This window comes from Diceros bicornis, chromosome 5 (assembly GCF_020826845.1).
Source record: "Diceros bicornis minor isolate mBicDic1 chromosome 5, mDicBic1.mat.cur, whole genome shotgun sequence".
NCBI lineage: Eukaryota > Metazoa > Chordata > Mammalia > Perissodactyla > Rhinocerotidae > Diceros > Diceros bicornis.
In genome coordinates this window covers 10680062-10700342 of record NC_080744.1, presented here as the reverse complement: position 1 = coordinate 10700342, position 20281 = coordinate 10680062, and the positions used below count along the sequence as shown (strand labels likewise).

Genomic DNA, 20281 nt, shown 5'->3' with positions numbered 1-20281 from the left:
CCTCTGTTCCTTTTCCTGTTCCTTCTGCTATAATTTCCCCTGTTGTTCCCTAACATACTCCTGTTGAGACAGTCCTTCTCTGACACTCCCAGCAGAGTGAGTCACCCTCTAGTTTAAACTGATAACAACTTAACTTTAATTACACACAACAATACTGCTCCTGTACTGCTTCACCCCTCCACTTTTATGTTATTGTCACAAATTAAATATTTGTATATTGTATACCCATTAACATAGATATATGGTTTTAAAAAATGTCTTTGTCCTTTGAATTTTTTGCTCCAAAATTACAATAATACAGGCTACTGTATTGTCCATGTATTTACCTTTACCAGAGAACCTTATATTTTTATACGGCTTTGTGTTACTGTTTACTGTCCTTACATTTCAACTTGAAAGACTCCCTTTAGCATTTCTTGTGGAGCAGGTTTATTGGTAATGAATTCTCCCAGCTTTTATTTATCTGAGAACATCTTAATTTCTCCTTCATTTTTTTATCGAGATGTAATTGACATATAATATGATACTAGTTTCAGGTATACATCAAAATGATTCAATATTTGTTTATATTGCTAAATGACCACAATAAATCTAGTTAACGTCTCTCCATTTCTGAAGGACAGTTTTGCTAGGTACAGTATTTTGGTGGACAGTTTTTTTCTTTTAGTACTTTGAATATATCATCCTACTGCCTTCTTTCCTGCTAATATTCTGCTGAGAAATCTGCTGATAATCTTATGGAAGCTCCCTTGTGTGTGATGAATTGCTTTTCCCTTGCTGCTTCCGAGATTCTCTCTTTGTCTTTTACTACTTTAGATGGTTTGATTATAATGTGTCTTTGTGTGGTTCTCTTTCAATTTATCCTAGTTAGAGTTCTTTTGAGTTTTAAAAATCTGTGTATGTATTTCTTTCCTTAGATTTGGGAAGTTTTGGGCTATTATTTTTTCAAAAAAGTTCGTTGCCCCTTTCTCTCTTTCTTCCCCTTCAGAAATTCCCATAATGCATATATTTGTGTGATTGTTGGTGTCCTATCAGTCTATTAGGCTCTCTACACTTTTTTCATTCTTTTTTCTTTTTGTTCTTCTAAATTGATGATTTCAAATAACTTGTTTAAGTTCTCTGATTCTTTCTTTTACCTGATCAAGTATGCTGCTGAAGCTCTTTAAGAAATTTTTCAGTTTAATTATTGTATTTTTCAGCTCTAGAATTGTGTTTGGTTCTTTTTTTAAGTTTATATCTCTTTGTTTATATTCTTATTTTGTTCATGCATCATTTTCCTAATTTCATTTAGTTGTATCCTCTTTTAGCTGGTTGAACATCTTTTTGATAGTTTTTTTAAATTCACTGTCAGGCAGCTCATAGATCTGCATTTCTTTAGGGTTGGTTTCTGGTGTATTATTTTGTACCTTTGATTGGGCCATGATTCTTTTTCTTTGTATGTCTTGTAATTTCTCATTGGATTTGGGCATTTGGAAAAACAACCACCTCTCCCAGTCTTTGTGTACTGGCTTTGTGCAGGGGAAGACTGTTGCCAATCAGCCTGGCTAGAGGTTCTAGGACCAATCAAACTTCTTTTGATCTCTTGCTCCCCCTCGTGTGTGCCTGTGGAACTGCAGCTCTAAGGTGCTGCTGTGCTCTCTTTTTCAGTGGCTTCCAAACTCTTGCCCTGGTCCTGTCAGCACTCAGAGTCAGGCAGGACAGAAATCAGCCCCTTGGGCAGCCTCTATACAAGCCAGAACATTGGATATCTAGTCCACTTTTTATTTCCATGCTGAGAGAGGAGCCCTGGTGTGGAGTTTCCTCCTGGAAACTCTGTGCTATGCTGCACAGGATGAGGGCCATGGACAGGTGTGCCAAACACTACGAATTTTCCTACCCCTTTCACTGGAATCTTTTCTTGGGTTTACAATGACCTGGGTGCTGTAGCTTCTCAACTGGTCTCTGGCATTCTCACCAAAGTATTCTGGTCCATATATTGTTGTTAACTCAGTGTCTCTGTGAAAGAAAGAGCCTGTAGCTTTATAGTTCACCATCTTTCTAGAAATAACATTGCATTTTATTTTTATATTTTTTGTTTATTGCAGTAACATTGGTTTATAACATTGTATAAATTTCAGGTGTACATCATTATACTTCTATTTCTGCATAGATTACATCATGTTCACCACCCAAATACTAATTACAACCCATCACCACACACATGTGCAGAATTATCCCTTTCTCCCTCCTCTCTCCCCCCTTCCCTCTAGTAACCACCAATCCAATCTCTGTCCCTATGTGTTTGTTTGTTGTTATTATCTACTACTTAATGAGGGAGATCATACGGTATTTGACCTTCTCCCTCTGACTTATTTCACTTTGCATAATACCCTCAGTGTCCATCCATGTTGTCACAAATGGCTGGATTTCATCATTTCTTATGGCTAAGTAGTATTCCACTGTGTACATATACCACATCTTCTGTATCCATTCATCCCTTGATGGTCACTTAGGTTGCTTCCAAGTCTTGGCTATTGTGAATAGTGCTGCAATGAACACAGGGGTGCATGTATCTTCACGCATTGATGTTTTCAAGTTCTTTGGATAAATACCCAGCAGTGGAATAGCTGGATCATATGGTAGTTCTATCCTTAATTTTTTGAAGAATCTCCATACTGTTTTCCATAGTGGCTGCACCAGTTTGCACTCCCACCAGCAGTGCATGAGAGTTCCCTTCTCTCCACATCCTCTCCAACACTTGTTGTTTCCTGTCTTGTTAATTATAGCCATTCTGAGGGGCTTGAGGTGATATCTCATTGTAGTTTTGATTTGCATTTCCCTGATAGTTAACGATGTTGAACATCTTTTCATGTGTCTGTTGGCCATCTGTATATCTTCTTTGGAGAAATGTCTGTTCATATCTTTAGCCCATTTTTTAATTGGGTTGTTAGTTTTTTTGTTGTTGAGATGCATGAGTTCTTTATATATTTTGAAGATTAAGCCCTTATCAGATGTATGGTTTGCAAATATCTTCTCCCAATTTTTAGGTTGTCTTTTCATTTTGTTAATGGTTACCTTTGCTGTGCAGAAGCTTTTTAGTTTGATGTAGTCCCATTTGTTTATTTTTTCTATTGTTTCTCTTGCCCGGTCAGACACGGTGCTTGAAAATATTTTGCTAAGACCGAAGTCGAAGAGCATACTGCCTATGTTTTCTTCTAGAAGTTTCATAGTTTCAGGTCATACATTCAAGTCTTTAATCCATTTTGAGTTAATTTCTGTGTATGGTGTAAGGTAAGGGTCTACTTTAATTTTTTTCTTGTGGCTGTCCAGTTTTCCCAACACCATTTGTTGAAGAGACTTTCTTTTCTCCATTGTATGTTCTTGGCTCCTTTGTGGAAGATTAGCTGTCCATAGATGTGTGGGTTTATTTCTGGGCTTTTGATTCTATTCCGTTGATCTGTGTGTCTGTTTTTGTGCCAGTACCATGCTGTTTTGGTTACTATAGCTTTGTAGTATATTTTGAAATCAGGGAGTGTGATACCTCCAGCTTTGTTCTTTTTTCTCAGGATTCCTTTAGCTATTCGGGGTCTTTTGTTGTTCCATATAAATTTTAGGATTTTTTTGTTCTCTTTCTGTGAAAAATGTTGTTGGAACTTTGATAGGGATTGCATTGAATCTATAGATTGCTTTAGGAAGTATGGACATCTTAACTACGTTAATTCTTACAATCCAAGAGCACGGAATATCTTTCCGTTTCTTTGTGTCTTCTTCAATTTCTTTCAGCAATGTTTTATAATTTTCGGTGTACAGATCTTTCACCTCTTTGGTTAAATTTGTTCCTAGGTATTTTATTCTTTTTGTTGCAATCGTAAATGGGATTGTATTCTTAATTTCTCTTTCTGCTACTTCGTTGTTAGTGTATAGAAATGCAACTGATTTTTGTATGTTGATTTTGTATCCTGCAACTTTACCGTATTCGTTTATCACTTCTAAAAGTTTTTTGGTGGATTCTTTAAGGTGTTCTATATATAAAATCATGTCATCTGCAAATAGTGACAGTTTCACTTCTTCCTTTCCAATTTGGATCCCTTTTATTTCTTTTTCTTGCCTGATTGCTATGGCTAGGACTTCCAATACTATGTTAAATAGGAGTGGTGAGAGTGGGCATCCTTGTCTGGTTCCCGTTCTTAGAGGGATAGCTTTCAGTTTTTCACCACTGAGGATGATATTAGCTGTGGGTTTGTCATATATGGCCTTTATTATGTTGAGGTACTTTCCTTCTATCCCCATTTTATTCAGAGTTTTTATGATAAATGGATGCTGTATCTTGTCAAATGCTTTCTCTGCATCTATTGAGATTTTCATGTGATTTTTATTCTTCATTTTATTAATGTGGTGTATTACGTTGATTGATTTGAGAATGTTGAACCATCCCTGCATACCTGGAATGAATCCCACTTGATCATGGTGTATAATCTTTTTAATGTATTGTTGTATGTGATTTGCTAGTATTTTGTTGAGGATTTTTGCATCGATGTTCATCAGTGATATTGACCTGTAATTTTCTTTTTTTTGTGTTGTCCTTGTCTGGTTTTGGTATCAGGGTAGTGTCGGCTTTGTAGAATGAGTTAGGGAGCTTCCCCCTTCCTCATTTATTTGGAAGAGTTTGAGAAGGAGAGGTATTTAGTCTTTGAATGTTTGGTAGAATTCACCAGGGAAGCCGTCTGGTCCTGGACTTTTATTTTTGGGGAGGCTTTTGATTACTGTTTCAATCTCCTTGCAGGTGATTGGTCTATTCGAATTCTCTGTTTCTTCTTGATCCAGTTTTGGAAGGTTGTATGATTCTAAGAATTTATCCATTTCTTCCAAATTGTCGAATTTGTTGGCATATAGCTTTTCATAGTATTCTCTTATAATCTTTTGTATTTCTGAGGTGTCTGTTGTAATTTCTCCTCTTTCATTTCTGATTTTACTTATTTGAGCCTTCTCTCTTTTTTTCTTGGTGAGTCTAGCTAAAAGTTTGTCAATTTTGTTTATCTTTTCAAAGAACCAGCTCTTGGTTTTATTAAATTTTTTCTATTGTTTTTTGGTCTCTATTTCATTTATTTCTGCTATGATTTTTATTATTTCTCTTCTTCTACTGATTTGGGGCTTTGTTTGTTCTTCTTTTTCCAGTTCCTTTAGGTGCATTGTTAGATTGTTTATTTGAGATTTTTCTTGTTTGTTGAGATAGGCCTGTTTGCTATAAACTTCCCTCTTAGAACCGCTTTTGCTGTATCCCATAAATTCTGGCATGTCGTATTTTCATTGTCATTTGTCTCCAGGAATTTTTTGATTTCTCCTTTGATTACTTCATTGACCCAATCATTGTTCAGTAGCATAGAAATAACATTTCAAAGCAAAATAATTATTTAGGATGTAGAATCTCTTGTCTGTAAATAATGATCTCTTATTGTATTGTACTATGAAATGACAGATTTTGAAATTCATTTATTTTCATGTTTAGTTTATCCCGACCTGCACTGTTGCATGAGTTTATTCTAGAGGAAGACAGCCTCCTCCTTGGGTTTCTCAAATTCAAGTTAACTATTTCCTTACATAGTACTCACTTCATATTTTTTGTATATTTAAAAATTTTTAAAAGAGATTATTTTTGTTCAGACAACAGGCTACCAACTAGGCAGTTGTGCATGTGTATGTGTGTTTGTGTGTGTGTGTGAGTGCATGTGTATATGTACTGAGGAGGCCATGGGGAGAACAGGGGTCTTTCCTCTAGACTTATCAAAAGTAGGACACCTGCATTTGAGACTAGTGGGAAATAGAATGTCTGCTTTAGTTGGAATTAATTTATGGATGCATTGAAAGCAGGCAAGAGGTCATATTATAGGGAATAGTCCATTGGAATTAGTAAACTACAAATAGTTTCCCACTGTCAAAGGTCACTGTGTGATTATGCTAATAAAGATGTATTTACTACTTACCTTAAGGTAGCTGTTATGGATTGAATTATGTCCCCTCCAAAAAAGATATGGTGGAGTACTAACCCCCAGTACCCCTGCCTGTGACCTTATTTGAAGATAGGTCTTTACAGAAATAATCAAGTTAAAATGAGTTGTTAGGGTAGGCCCTAATCTAATATGACTGGTGTCCTTATAAAAAGGGGAATTTTGGACACAGAGTTAGACATGCACACAGAGAGAATGCCATGTGAACATGAAGGCAGAGATTGGGGTGATGTGTTACAAGCGAAGGAACACCAAAGATTGCCAGCACACCATCAGAAGCTAGGAGACAGGCATGGAACAGATTCTCCCTCACAGTCTTCAGAAGGAGCCAACTCTACTGACACTTTGATCTTGGACTTCTAGCCTCCAGAACTGTGAGACAACAAATTTCTGTTTTTTAAGCCACCCAATTTGTGGTATTTTGTTACAGCAGCCCCAGGAAACTAATACAGTAACCTCTTATGTTGTGTAATTTTTTCTAAAGTCTTTATAAATGATTATCAAATATGTGTTATATCCATTATTGTAAACACATCCTGAGGTATAGGATTTATTTTATTGCTTGTCAATGCTTGAGAGTCTTCCTTTTAATCCAAAACTTCTCTACTTTTGCCTCACTCAAATGTTTTAGCATTCGTAGTGTGGTCATGCAGATACGAGATCTTGGGGAAAACATTTGGGAGAATAAATTGATAACTTTGTGTGGAATCTTCTAGAGTCACCATCATCTCTACTTTTCTCTTAAGAGATGTTTGAGGAGGACTCAAACACCCTCATAATTGTGTAAAGGACAATATTGGAAGGTAAATTATTGTGGCCGTATAAGAAAGACTAGCAATTTCAACATGTCTAGTTCCCTTTTCAATTTTTTTTTCTCTGTTAAAGGGATTTTACTGGTCAGATCAGACTTTTTCCTTTAGAAATTATTTTGCAACGTGTTTCACTATCACTTTAACTCACTCAACTTTGGGCTAAATCAAATTTGCTGAGCAAAATAATACAGTTATTTGTGTGTGCAATAGTAAGGGAAAAAAGAATGACTGGCTTGTAACAGATGTGCTTATAAACGTCAAAGTTTTCAGTGAGCCCAGGACTTCAAAAGGTCATTCCATTTTATAGTTACACCTTTTAAACTCAGTAATAGATATAGGATACGTGCTATATTTCCTTCTCTAAATGCATTGGTTTCCCAATTTTCCGTGTCAAAGAATGGCTTTACCATCTGCCACTGTTTTATAGCGTTCCTTCAAACTCAAGCCTTTCCTCTTTCCCAATGCGCTTGTTAACTTTCCGGAGGTGCTATCATCTTCACACTGAGGAGGTGTTTTATAATATTTGTCTAATAGTGATATGAGTTATTGATTTCAAACAGCTCTCAATGCCAGAAATACATTTGGAGAAGAATTATATGAACTCTAAGGTCATTGTTAAAATTCCAATCAGCATGACTTAGTAAGCAGATTATGCTATATTCCTTTTCTGCTTGTCAATTAGATCCAATGTTAGTTGTTTTATTCAAAATTTCTATAACCCTACTTATATTTGTGTACTTGATTTGTCATGAATTGAGAGAAGAATGTTATAGTATCCTTCTGTGATTGTAGACTTATTTTTGCATTTCTATAGGATTTTGTATATTTTAAGACTATGCCTAGAATTTCATGATGTATCTTGACTGTATATTTTATCATATGAAACATCCTAATTATGTATACATATACCCGCTTTATATTTTGACTTTTAACTATAATTTGTCTGATTTACCATACTTACTTTACTGTTAATTTTTTAAAATAAATTATTTTTTAATTGAGGTATAATTGACATATAACATTACATTAGTTTCAGATGTACTTACTTTTAAAAAGCATTTAATGTCTGCATATTTTTATTCAGAGTCATTTTGTTTTGAATGTTTCTTGGATAGATAGCTTATAGCTGGGTGTAATAAAGCAATATGAATTTCTATTCTTAATAGAAATTCTTAATAGGTGAACCCCAGGCCGCTGCAGCAGAGCACCCGCACTTAACTGCTTGCGCCACCGGGCGGGCCTCCAGATTCCACTTCTTAATGGGAGGAGCTGCCACATCACATTGCAAGGGTGGAAATGCAGGGAGGGGAAAGATTTGTGACCATCTTGACAATCTGCCCAGAGTTGCTGACCCACCTGGCTGCACTAAGTGTGGTTCTCCTAAAAATAAACTGAGCAGTTTCCAGGCCCTCTTCTCCCACCACTGTTTGCCACTTCAGAGCTTGGAGTAGCCCCAGCATCTCTCTTTGTTGTTTCGGCTTCTGTTTTGCTGTGTTTGGACCATGCTTTCCATCATACTTCCAACTCCAGCTGCCTTCTGTCTTTTAGGGTTTCTTTGTTATTTCAGATATACTGTGAGCACTTGTTCTTATTCTCTATACCTCATATGGATTTTTTATTTTTTTAAAATGAACTATTAAATATTAATTCTAGGTATATTTCAGACAGGAATAGAAATCAGGTGCATATTCTTGGCCTGCCTTCTTATTTGTCTTACTTTTATAAACAGAATTATAAATTTTAAAATATAGACCTAAAGTGCTTTTACTGTTATATCACCCATTTCTACTGTCTCCTCTGGGATGACCACCTATAGAGCTCACCTAAGATGACTGTGTTACACTATGAAAATTTTGTCTTAATTAAGAAATTTTATCTGAATAAGTAGAGTTTCCTTTGGAAGAATAAAAGGGCAAAAATTGAACACTTTAAAAACTGCCATATTGTATGGAGTGGATGAACAATTTGAAAATAATCAACACCGAAAGGCTTTCACCTTCAGCTGCTTTTACCCCTGCTACCTAAAGCAGGTTTTTTACAAGAGGAAACAATTATTATTTCTATTTTTTATTCATCACATTAGCCATTGTAGTCTCCTTGGTCCTATGGTTTAATATTAAAAGTCTTTCCCTGAACATACAGCCCTTTCAACATAAAATTGCTCTTTGAGAGTCAGAGAGATTGAATTTGTCTGGAAAACTGCTGTCCGACTGAGGGCTAATGACAAAAGTTCCGCTTGCTTATTCACTTCACTGCATTCATAAACGGCGCCGTCACACAAATATCTTGGTTATCGAGACAATTTCCCACAGCATGTGCTTTTCCTAAAGAGTGTATGCTAGTCATTTTATTAGTTTCACTTGGTTCCCTAAACCCAAGAGAATGAGTGAATGGATGAGCTAAGAATAACAGCTGAGAATTGTCTGAATCCTGAGTTCTTCCCCGCCTATCAGCATTTAAATGTCCTCATCCACTCATCTTTAAAGAGCCTCCCTATATCTACCTCACCCTTCCAACAATTCCCCATCGCAATTGCACTTCTCTAAAGAACTACATCCTCTGGGGGCCGACCCTGTGGCCTAGCAGTTAAGTTTGGCAGGCTCCGCTTTAGTGGCCCAGGTTCAGTTCCTGGGTGGGGACCTACACCACTCGTCTGTGGCCGGGCTGTGGCAGAGCCCCACATACAAAATAGAGGAAGATTGGCACAGATGTTAGCTCAGGGTGAGTCTTCCTCAAGCAAAAAGAGGAAGATTGGCAACAGATGTTAATTCAGGGTGAATCTTCCTCAGCAAAAATAAAAAGAACTGCACTCTGTGGGTCCATTTTCTCACTTCCCATCCTCTCCAATTAGGCTTCTTCATCAGAACTCTATTGAAATTGCTAGGTCACTCATCACCTGTTTGCCACTAAACCCAATGGGAAAATTTCAATCTTTTGTTATTCATCAAAGATTAGTAGAGTTCCTATTGTGTTCTGAGGACTGTTCTAGGTATTGGGATACAGTGTTGAACAAGACAGATAAAATTCCTGGTGTCATGGAGCTCACATGAACAAGAATATCAAGTAGTGATAGTGTTATGATGAAAATAAAAGAGGGAGGGGGAGGGGGGAGAGAGAGAGAGAGAGAGAGAGCTTTGACACTTGAATGACAAGAAGGAGCCACTGTGGCTACTGCTGTGGTATCTCTGATGAAGGCCATGCTGAAGCTCTCCTGGGTGAGACGGGCAGTGGTGTTAGGTGATGAGAAGATGGGGGCTGGTGGGTGGCTGGGTGCTCCTTGAACAAGCATCCAAGAGGCCCAGGAGATGGTGAGGTGGAGCAAATATGGAGAGGTGCATAAACAGCCTAATGGAGTAACCATGAGAATAGCCACCTATTATGGGTCTAATGCAGCAAAACAACTTCTCTTTCTTTACAGCTCAAAAAAAAAAAAAAAAGTCAAATATATGCGTTAATAGTCTGATTTTCAAGAACTTGAATAGCCTTACCAACGGTGTTAGGGCTCCATTTGATCTATGGTTTTTGCTATCACACCAATAATGCCCTTTGCTGGAGGTTTTGAAAGTCTTTGCTGTAAATTTTCTAAGGGATTGTGACTGTTTATTAGACATTTAGTTTGTCATGGTGTTAGACCGACCAAGCAATTGCTCATGTTGGGATTTGTAGGTTATGATTTGATAAATTAGATGACTGCTGCTACATAGGGAGCAGTTCGTGTTTGCCTCTTCTTTGGTAATTCACTGGAAAACTGTGAATAATAATATTGCATATAAAAGAGACAAGGATGGATAAAGGTGTAAGGGAATAAATTTTCTCTGTAAGTAGCAAACAGCCATGAATCTCTTATTAAATTTTCCAGGCAGGGAGCCTGTCACTTGAAGCATGAGTTCTTATTGTAAGGAAAATTTAGACCAGTTATGGACTTATTGTTCGAAAGCAATCAAACAGAGTTGAAATGTTTTACTTTCTGACCACATTTTTTTGGGGGCTAGGGACAGGGTCAAGGGTAAAATAAAAAGCCATTATTGAAATTTCTAAGCATACAAGTTCTTAGTTGTAAGCAACAGAAACCAAATTTGGCTGATTTGAGAAGAAAATTATTTATTCAAAGGACATTGAGCTAGAGAACCAGTCTTGGGCCTATGTAGATGGCAACAACCATCCAAATCATGCTGCAGAATGAGACATTGCAGATACGGCTGCTGGGAACCGCAGCTTGCACTGTTGACATCCCTAGCAATGGACTCTGGAAGCTGCCATTAGCTCTGCTACCCCTGCTACCTAAAGAACTTGATTTTTGTGACAGCCACCTCCATCACCACAGATAATTTATTCCTTCTGCTCCTCACCTGACAAGGGGAGTGAGACTTCCTTGGTCACAAGGGCCTGTCATGGGATTTGGTGTGTTTGGGGTACATATGACATCCAAATTCATCCATTTTCCCCCATTCCATATCTCAGTTTTGTTCTATGCCTTGACTTACACATAAGTGATCGCAGTGGGCTGTGAATTCAACTGACATTATAGCTTAGAGACCTGCAGGATCAAAGTTTGAGTTTGATTTTCAGTTATCTCAGCCCTGTGGCTGAAAGCGATGAGATTCTTTTAGCAGTCAGAGGAACTCGGGATTTCACTTCATGCCTTTAGCCAAGAATTTGTGATTTCAGCTTGTCATTCTTTTCCTTTCAACAGTGTGGCGCTGTTAGAAGCAGCTTCCATGCCCCACGGTTCTTGAATTCCTCACGCCTGTCATTCACTGCTGTGGTAGTGGGTTATGTGGTCCTTACTAGCCTTGCCTTCAATGAGGACTTCTTTAAAGTGATAATTCGGTAATTTGTGCCATGAGCTTCCAGATACCCATCTCTTAATACTGACTGGATTTCCATTGTTTTTATTTCCAACCAGGCCAGATATCCAACTCTATTTTTCTGATGGACCATTGCCTGCAGCTGCAACTGGTACCAATTTATGTGTTAGTTAGTGTTCTTAGTTAAAGCAACTCTATGCAGTGTAAGCAGAAAATGAATTAATTATTAGGACATTTGGTTGGTCAGAATATCCAGGGCTACAGAGCCAGGAACAATGCTCCAAATCATAAGGACACCATTGCTGCTGCTGCCAAGACTGGGTGCTGTACTTTGCATCGCTGACAGCAGTAATAATGGACCTTGGACTGGGGCCACTAGCACTGCTGCCATTGCCACCCTAGGAATATTACCACGCTCCATCGCTTGTCATTACCAGAGTAAATTGCTCACCTTCTCCTCTTCTTTGCATCACTGGTTCACAATTCAAAATCTAGAGTGGATACATCTGATTGGTGGAACTTAGGTCATGGGCCCATGTTTCAGCTGTGAGGGCCACTATGAAAGTGAGTATCTGGCATTTTCTTTTCTATAGTTTGTGGCAGGCTCTGCCACTTACCAATACTCCTAAGGTGGGGAATCTTCAAAATATAGGGAGTAGGTTGTGGTGAATACTATGGGTCAGCTCACTTAACACCTGTTCCAACCCTCTTCTACATAGTCTCTGTCTGGGAAGCGACAGATTACATTCCCAGGCTCATTGCCACCGTAGAGCACATGTACAAGACTGGGATAGAAAGTCAAATCATGTTAGATGGTGGCAGCATACAGGGAGACTTGACCTTCTACAAGCATGATTGTGAAGGAGGTGATTTTTTTCAGAGTGGCTATGGGGGAATTTTGGCATTCAAAACCAAATGTACTAACTTGTGAGTGGGGCTGTCAATGGAGTGTCTTAGGACAGACCCACAGGGTAGCTGTGCCTTGTTTCTTACTGTGTTGTTCTTGGCTTACTGATTCTGTCTGTGAACCTCCAAGCCTTGGTCTTTGGCCCTCTCAGGGATTCTGTGAGCTAGCTAATATTCTTCTATAAGTCCCTTTCTGCTAAAACTAGCTTCATTCAATACTATTGTTTGCAAGTGAAAGCCCTGACTAATAGAGAGTTTAAGGTGGTAGGTGGCCCAAAAGAATGATAAATACCCCTGATGCTAAAATATACGTGTAAATATTGGAGGTGTTGATCTTCACTCAGTATTTGTAAGAAAAAAAATTGATTAATATACCTAGAGGATGTGCAAAGCAAAGCGTTCTACTAGACTAAATCAACTTGTGAGTTTCAAGTCTCAAATTCTATCATCAATAAAGATGTGAGTATATATTAGATGCATTGTAGATGCTGCAACATTGTGATAATATTAATAACTAGCATTTTTTGAGTGTTCGTCAGGTAATGCCACATGGATTATCTTACGTAATCCTCAAAATAAACTTTTGAAGTATTTACTATTGTCATCTCTATTTTACAGATGAGGAAATTGAGGTTTAGACTGGTTAAAATGCTTTCCCAAGGTCACTCAGCAAGGTAGGCAGGAGTGGAATTTGGACTTATAGCTGTCTGACTGTAGACTCCTCGTTGATGCCATTAAGTAACACTGCCTCTTGTCATTGAATGTAGATTTAACTGCTCTGCTCAGAGCATAGAATTTGATGAGGAAGTTACGATGGAGGATGCACATTTAACGAAGAAAGCCAGAGAAACAACATGAGTGCTCCATAAGGGAGTCATGGGCTAGAGGCTAATGAGTCTCCTGGGTGGATCTCTTCTATATAGGAATTAGGGAGATCTTCCTAAGACAGGTGAATTATGCTCATTATGCTGGAAAGCCTTGATCCTCCAAGTATGGTCCATGGACCAGCAGTGTTGGCGTCATCTGGGAGCTTGTTAGAAGTGGCTTTGTTTGTGAAAGAATGAAATAGGAATAGCAAATGAACGATGTTGAGGAGCTCTCTGGATGAAGTCTTGCATATTATTGTATAGAAGAGGTTTTTGTGTCCTAATGGAAATACTTGTATGTCTAGGCAAGAGTGCAGTATAGACTAGATAAACAATTAAGTTTTTTCTAATGTATTTTCCTTCTGTTCTCTTCTTTTAATTACATTATAAGTAACAAGAATCATATATGTATACCTATATAAGTCAAAGATACTGGTACTAAAGGACCTCGCTATGAGCCCAGGTTTCCTCACTGCTGTCTCTTTAGTATTTACTGTGCTCTTCCTTTATTCTTCCACGTTATTCAGATTCCAAGTAGTATTATAGAGTTTGCAAGACACATGGTACCTAAGAGATAGTTCAATCATAGCTATCACTGACTTGGACCAATATCTCACCTTCTTTGTTCTTCTTTATCATGACTCCAGGTGTGGGCTTTCCCAGCAAAGATCACTTAAATTCTCATTTCAGGAGGCACCTGCCTGTCACAGATGGAGTCGTGAGAAAAAAACGCATAACGTTTTCCTGCTGGAACCAAAAATCTTTCTGCAGCCCAGGTGGCTCTCATAGCCCTAACCAGATGTCTGTCCAGACCTATTAAGTCTTGGCACACATGCAGTTGAAAGAGGACTAAGACCATTTCACCCATGAAAAAGTGCTGAATGAATGGAAGTTTCCAGCTGTGTGCCCAGAAAGACTGTTTAATGAAGACAACAAATGTCTCTGAATGGTTTATCTTCCCAGTTGTTTTTAAGGCTGTAAACTTACTGATATACTTACTGATAAACACTGCTAAGGCACTAAGTATGCAAAGAAGGCATTTAAAATGATGAAACTTTTTGCATTTATTAGGATATTATCCTCATTTTCATCTTCTCATTTATTTTACTGTTAAATTTTTGGGAATGATTTATCAAGATTCATTTTTTCTGGGGCTGGCCCTGTGGCTTAGTGGTTAAGTGCTCGCGCTGCACTACTGGCAGCCCTAGTTCGGATTCCGGGCACGCACCGACTCAGCTTCTCCGGCCAGGCTGAGGCGGCGTCCCACATACAGCAACTAGAAGGATGTGCAACTATGACATACAACTATCTACTGGGGCTTTTGGGGTAAAAAAAAGAGGAGGATTGGCAATACATGTTAGCTCAGGGCTGGTCTTCCTCAGCAAAAAGAGGAGGATTGGCATGGATGTTAGCTCAGGGCTGATCTTCCTCATGAAAAAAATAAAAAAAAGATTCATTTTTTTTTATTATGTATTATTTTCCTCTTTTCCCAAATCAGTGGGAGGAAATCTACAACCCTTTACTTGTGAGTAAATATGATTGAGAAGGTTTCTTTAGTCTCATACCTAAAAATCAAAACAACAAAAAATAGGTATACAGTTGATATTGATGTCATACCGACCCTTCTGGGATCTGACTCCTGTGTCCCCCTCAGCACCATGTGTCACTCCTTCCCTCCTCATGTCCCATGCTCAGCCGTAGCGAACTAGATTTCCCTAACATGCCATATTGTTTTATAGCTCTTCCTCTTGCTTCTTTTTTTTACATAAAATGCCAGCCTCCCCTGTGTCCACATTTTGAATGCCTTCTCATTTTCAAAGGCATCCCATTTTCCTTCTGAATAGAGCCTTTCCTAATTTCCCTATAGGAAACTGACTTGGTGCCTATTCTGTACTCAAAATGCCCATAAAACAATTTTTACATGGATATTGAGTAAATAGTGACAAAGAATGAAACAATGAAAAGCAAAGAACCAAGAAGATTCCTCAACTCTTAAACCAGTGATGCAGGACCAGAAAATCACAGGCAAGAATAATTTTTTTCTTTTGCATATGTTTATGTCCTATTTGTCTATTGAAAACTCTATGGTGCAGAGTCCATGACTTATCTTTGTACATATCCAGTGTGCTCTCCAGTGGCAATTTTGATCATCTGCTTGATGATGCTATTTTTGGAGATTAAATGATCAAATAATGATTTCACTGAGAAACGTTACTTCATGGGCTTGGGACATTCATCATGACCTTAGATTCCTGAACTATACTGCCTCTATTGGATACCTGAGAAAATTTGTTTTTGTGTAAAGGTTCTTCATAAATTTTCTTCCAATGTCAGGATTAAGAGCATAGGCACATTTATTCCTGAATTATAAGAATTTATCCTATTCTTCACTGATGATCAGTTTAGAATGTGTCTGTTCAGGCAGGAATAGACCGAGCAAATGATCTCTTTCTCTCATATGAGCTCTTGAATTTCACTTTTCCCTAGAATGAAAACTGTTCTTGTCAATAGAGGATTTTTTATACTGTGATCTTAAAAATGGATTTTCTTTTATCAAACCAGTAACTTTCGTGTATGCATTGCTTTCTCGCATGTGGAACATTGAGATCAGCTTCCACAGATTCTGTTTTGTGGCAGGAGGTCACTTATCCTGCTTTAGACTGAATAGTGCCCTTTCCTTCTTAAACCAATAAGAAAAACAAACTCCTCTCTGCCCAAATAAGACAAATGTACTGGCGACACTTATTCTTTCCTGTGCTTTTCCGGTCCTGTATCACTGGCTTAAGAATTAAGGAATCTTCTTGGTACTTTACTTTCCATTGTTTCACAGCTCTTTGTCACTATTTACTCGGTCTCCATGTGAAGGTTGTTTTATAGGCACTTTGGGAATCGAGCACAATTGTAAAGCACTTCAGGTATGTCTGTGGTGCTATCTTACCTCTCTTTTCTGTGATGTTTTCCCTCCTGACCCTTGACCAAGTACTTAGTGTCCTTATTCCCTGATGACTCAGTTTTCCCCACACCCTGCCTGCCCTCTTGGGCCAGTGTCCTAACAACAAAACCATCCTCCTTTCTCCTCCAACTAAAATGCTTACCAGTTTGCTGTCAAACAGAAAATTGATCTGATTAACTCGCTCCCTCCAGGGAGCTATTGATCCTTAGTGGCCCCATGTCTTATTCTTCTAGGGTGAAAATGAGTATTGTGGAACAGATAAGAACTTCACAAAAAATTCACTAACCAAGGAAGTGACTCTGTAATTGTGGTATTTCAGCAATCATGAGGTGGGATGCTGGGATGTCACACGTCCAGGAAGGATGCATACGCTGTTGCCCACACCTCTTGTTTGTAAGATGGTACTGATGGTGGTGAAAGCAACCTAAGGATTTCCAGTTCTAAAACTGTGCATTTCTGTTCTTCTTCCATAGAGGAATCTAAATGCTATGTCATGATAACTGCCTTATGCATCATATAATATCATAGAAATTAAAGGTAATTTTATTTAATTAATTTATTTTTGCTGAGGAAGATTCTCCTTGAGCTAACATCTCTTGCCAATCTTCCTCTATTTTGTATGTGAGCCGCTGCCACAGCATGGCCACTACGAGTGGTGTAGGTCTGTGCCTGGGAACCGAACCCAGGCTGCAGAAGTGGAGCATGCCAAACTTAACTACTAGGCCACCAGGGCAGCCCTATTTTGTTTTTTAAAAAACATTACTGGTGGAACATAAAAAATAGCAGCAATAAGACTTGCTTCTGTTAACTGTTAATATAACTTCTCAATAGTTCGTGGATATCATTATTATACATTCTAAATTTTGGTGAAATCTCTGATCAGAGTGTTTAAAGGTGTGTGTATTTACATATCCATGACACAGATCAGATGTTCAAAAATAGTTTGCTTCCAATTATTCTCTGGGAACAAATCCACGGAGTAGACAGGATGTGCTTAGTCATCAAAGCATTTCTTACATTGTAGATATGACAATGATAAATATAAAAGAAAATTGAAGGAAAAAATTTGAAGTGTAAAGGATAAGTTTAAGGAAACTATAAAAACAGACAGCAGATGTCGCTGTTGCTTTTCCGTTACCCCTAACCTCATTTTTGGGCGGTTTTGTTCTTAGTTAATGACATTTTTCATTTTATTTGAGAATTCTAATAGGTTAAACAAGTTCACATATTTAAACTTATGTTTTGAATTTTGTATGTATTAAAGTTATGACTATAAATCTTGCATATAGTATTTATAAAGAAGATACTTGTTACATTTTATAGGCTTAGGCTCATTAATACAATATTGTAAGTTGACAAAATAAATTTTATAATTATCATCTGATTCAAAATGGATTCCTGTTAAAATGAGGCGTTATCCACTTTGAAGATAAACTCGTCCTGATTGTATTTTAAATGACCAATCGTATTGTTTGTTCTCTTCATGTAAGTACTCAAGCACATAGCATCAAATCTTGCCTGTGATGATGATTTAAGAAAATTTTTACCATGTTGACACACCAGCCAGTTTCATGTAGAAAATATCTGGGGAAAATGTTCCACATCAACTTTCAATATACTAATATTTTCTACGTCCTGTATTCTCTCCTTCATCAGTTCAACTCTTGTTTCCTATTATTTCCTATCTTCTTCAAGCTACTGTCTAGGATGTACAAACCTCAATTTCTCATCTCCTCCTCAGTTGCCAGATCTTGTTGATTCTAGCTTCTGTGTATATTTCTTAAAATCAACCCTCTTGTTTCCATCACAAACTTTAAATGTCATAGTACACAACTGAAATATGTGACACACACATTTTTGTAAGAAGAACTTGGATAATTTTACAGTTTCAATGAAAAGTTCCATTATTTCATCAGAAAGAAATGATGCAACCTTGGTTTTAATGTGGGAAAAATGCAGTGAGAAGTAGTAATAGTACAATTAAAACCTACAAAGATTTCTTTTTTACAAAATCTAATCTTATTGTCATCTTTTATACAGAAAGCTGAAGCTTTACCATTATATTCTTAGACATGTTGAGCCTGTATTTTTTTAAATCTGTAGAATTAAGGAACTTGGATAAAATATTCCTAATGTGCTTTCCATTGATAAAATTCTATGATTCAATAGGAAGCTCTGAAAAAAAAGATGCTTAGAGCATTGCTTTTTATTTCTCTTATAAAAATCTTATCAGTAGGTAATTTTGGTAGCATTTGTGCTACTGATATATGTTCCATGCTTTCATAAAAATGCATCACAAGGTTACTATTTTCTAGAACTAAAATGAAAGTATATATTGAGCACTTATTTGGAAATTAAGATTTTTATAATCATAGTAATGAAAATGTAGTTCACTCTTTAGTTAGAATCTGCTATAACTGATTATCAATTCAAGGAATTTATGGGCCGGCCCCATGGCTTAGCGGTTAAGTGCGCACGCTCCGCTACTGGCGGCCCCAGTGCGGGTTTGGATCCCGGGCGCGCACGGAGGCACCGCTTCTCCCGCCATGCTGAGGCCGTGTCCCACATACAGCAACTAGAAGGACGTGCAACTATGATGTACAACTATCTACTGGGGCTTTGGGGAGGAGGAAAAAAAGGAGGAGGATTGGCAATAGATGTTAGCTCAGAGCCGGTCTTCCTCAGCAAAAAAAAGAGGAGGATTAGCATGGATGTTAGCTCAGGGCTGATCTTCCTCACAAAAAAAATAAAAATAAAAGTTAAAAAAAAAAAAAGGAATTTAATGACATTTATCTACAAATTCGAGGGTAAGCCTATGAATGTGAATATGATGGGACTGTTAGAATAAATGACAACAAACAATTTATATTTTAGAATTTGTTATCTTGATTCTTTATTGAAAAATGTGATTAATGATAATATTGACAAGAATGAGGAGAGGAAGGAGATAGGCCATCAGAACACTGTTCTGAGTTCTAATGAGTCAGAACTGCAAACTGGTGCCATGTTCAAATAAACTATAAGGAATATATTTAGAATTGCTATCATAAATAATTTTCATCACCAGTGAATTGGAATGTGGTTCTTTGTTTCTGGTTCGTGTATTATTTAGTTTGGCAAGGGTTCTGAAGAGGAATTTAGAAACAGGGTACTTTATTTACCAGTAAGAACTTAGGTGCTTAGAGACATATTATTGCTGTGGCCTATCCTGGAATATTATGTTTTGAACACACTGCATCTTCAATACAGACCTTGGTTTGAAACTTGACTTTTCCATTTTTAATCTATGTCACCTTGGTCGAAAATGTAGCCTTTCATAAATGCAGTTTCCTTATAAAGAGAGACTAATGCTATCTATATTTTTCAGGGTTGTTATGAAGATTACAGTTGATGCATTTAAAGTACTCAACACAAATATATGTGTAAGGTGTACCATAAATTATTCATACATATATATCATCATAATCACTAATAGCAAATGTTTCTCAATGGCCTATTGAGTACAAGGCTTTCTGTTGGTTCTGGGAATATAAAAGGGTAGGATTTGTAGTCTTCACACTGAGAAGCAATGCTGAAGTAATGTATTAACTAATTGGTAAAGTAATTCTTTACCTGACATCTTTAAAAATTGTTTTAAAATTTGTGTTAGGTTTTAATTTCAAAGTCTTATTAACTTTCCCTTAGTAGTAACTCCCTGACTATCCCTACTCTTTTACCAACCAGGCTAGTAAAGTTGAACCACCAGTTTCACTGTTCCACTTGCTTTTTATCGTTACACCTAGACACTCAAATGATGGAGGAGATGATGGGATTTCAGAGTTAACCTGCTCACCACTGACATTCTGGTTGGGGTATGAAGCGACCCAGGTGAGTGGATGGTGGGGGTGCTCCTCATAAAACACCAAGTTAGAAAGTGGACTGTACACCTGGTGCATCTTGGCATGACTTGCTT

General features: G+C 37.5%; 1 long non-coding RNA gene across 1 annotated transcript in view; it reads left to right on the top strand.

The window, feature by feature from the left end:
• LOC131405654 (uncharacterized) overlaps positions 1-20281 on the top strand; it is a 117249-nt gene that overhangs the window by 51751 nt on the left and 45217 nt on the right. The window contains exon 6 of the long non-coding RNA XR_009220004.1: positions 20112-20196. This is a non-coding gene — a long non-coding RNA (uncharacterized LOC131405654). The remainder of the gene's footprint in view (positions 1-20111; positions 20197-20281) is intronic.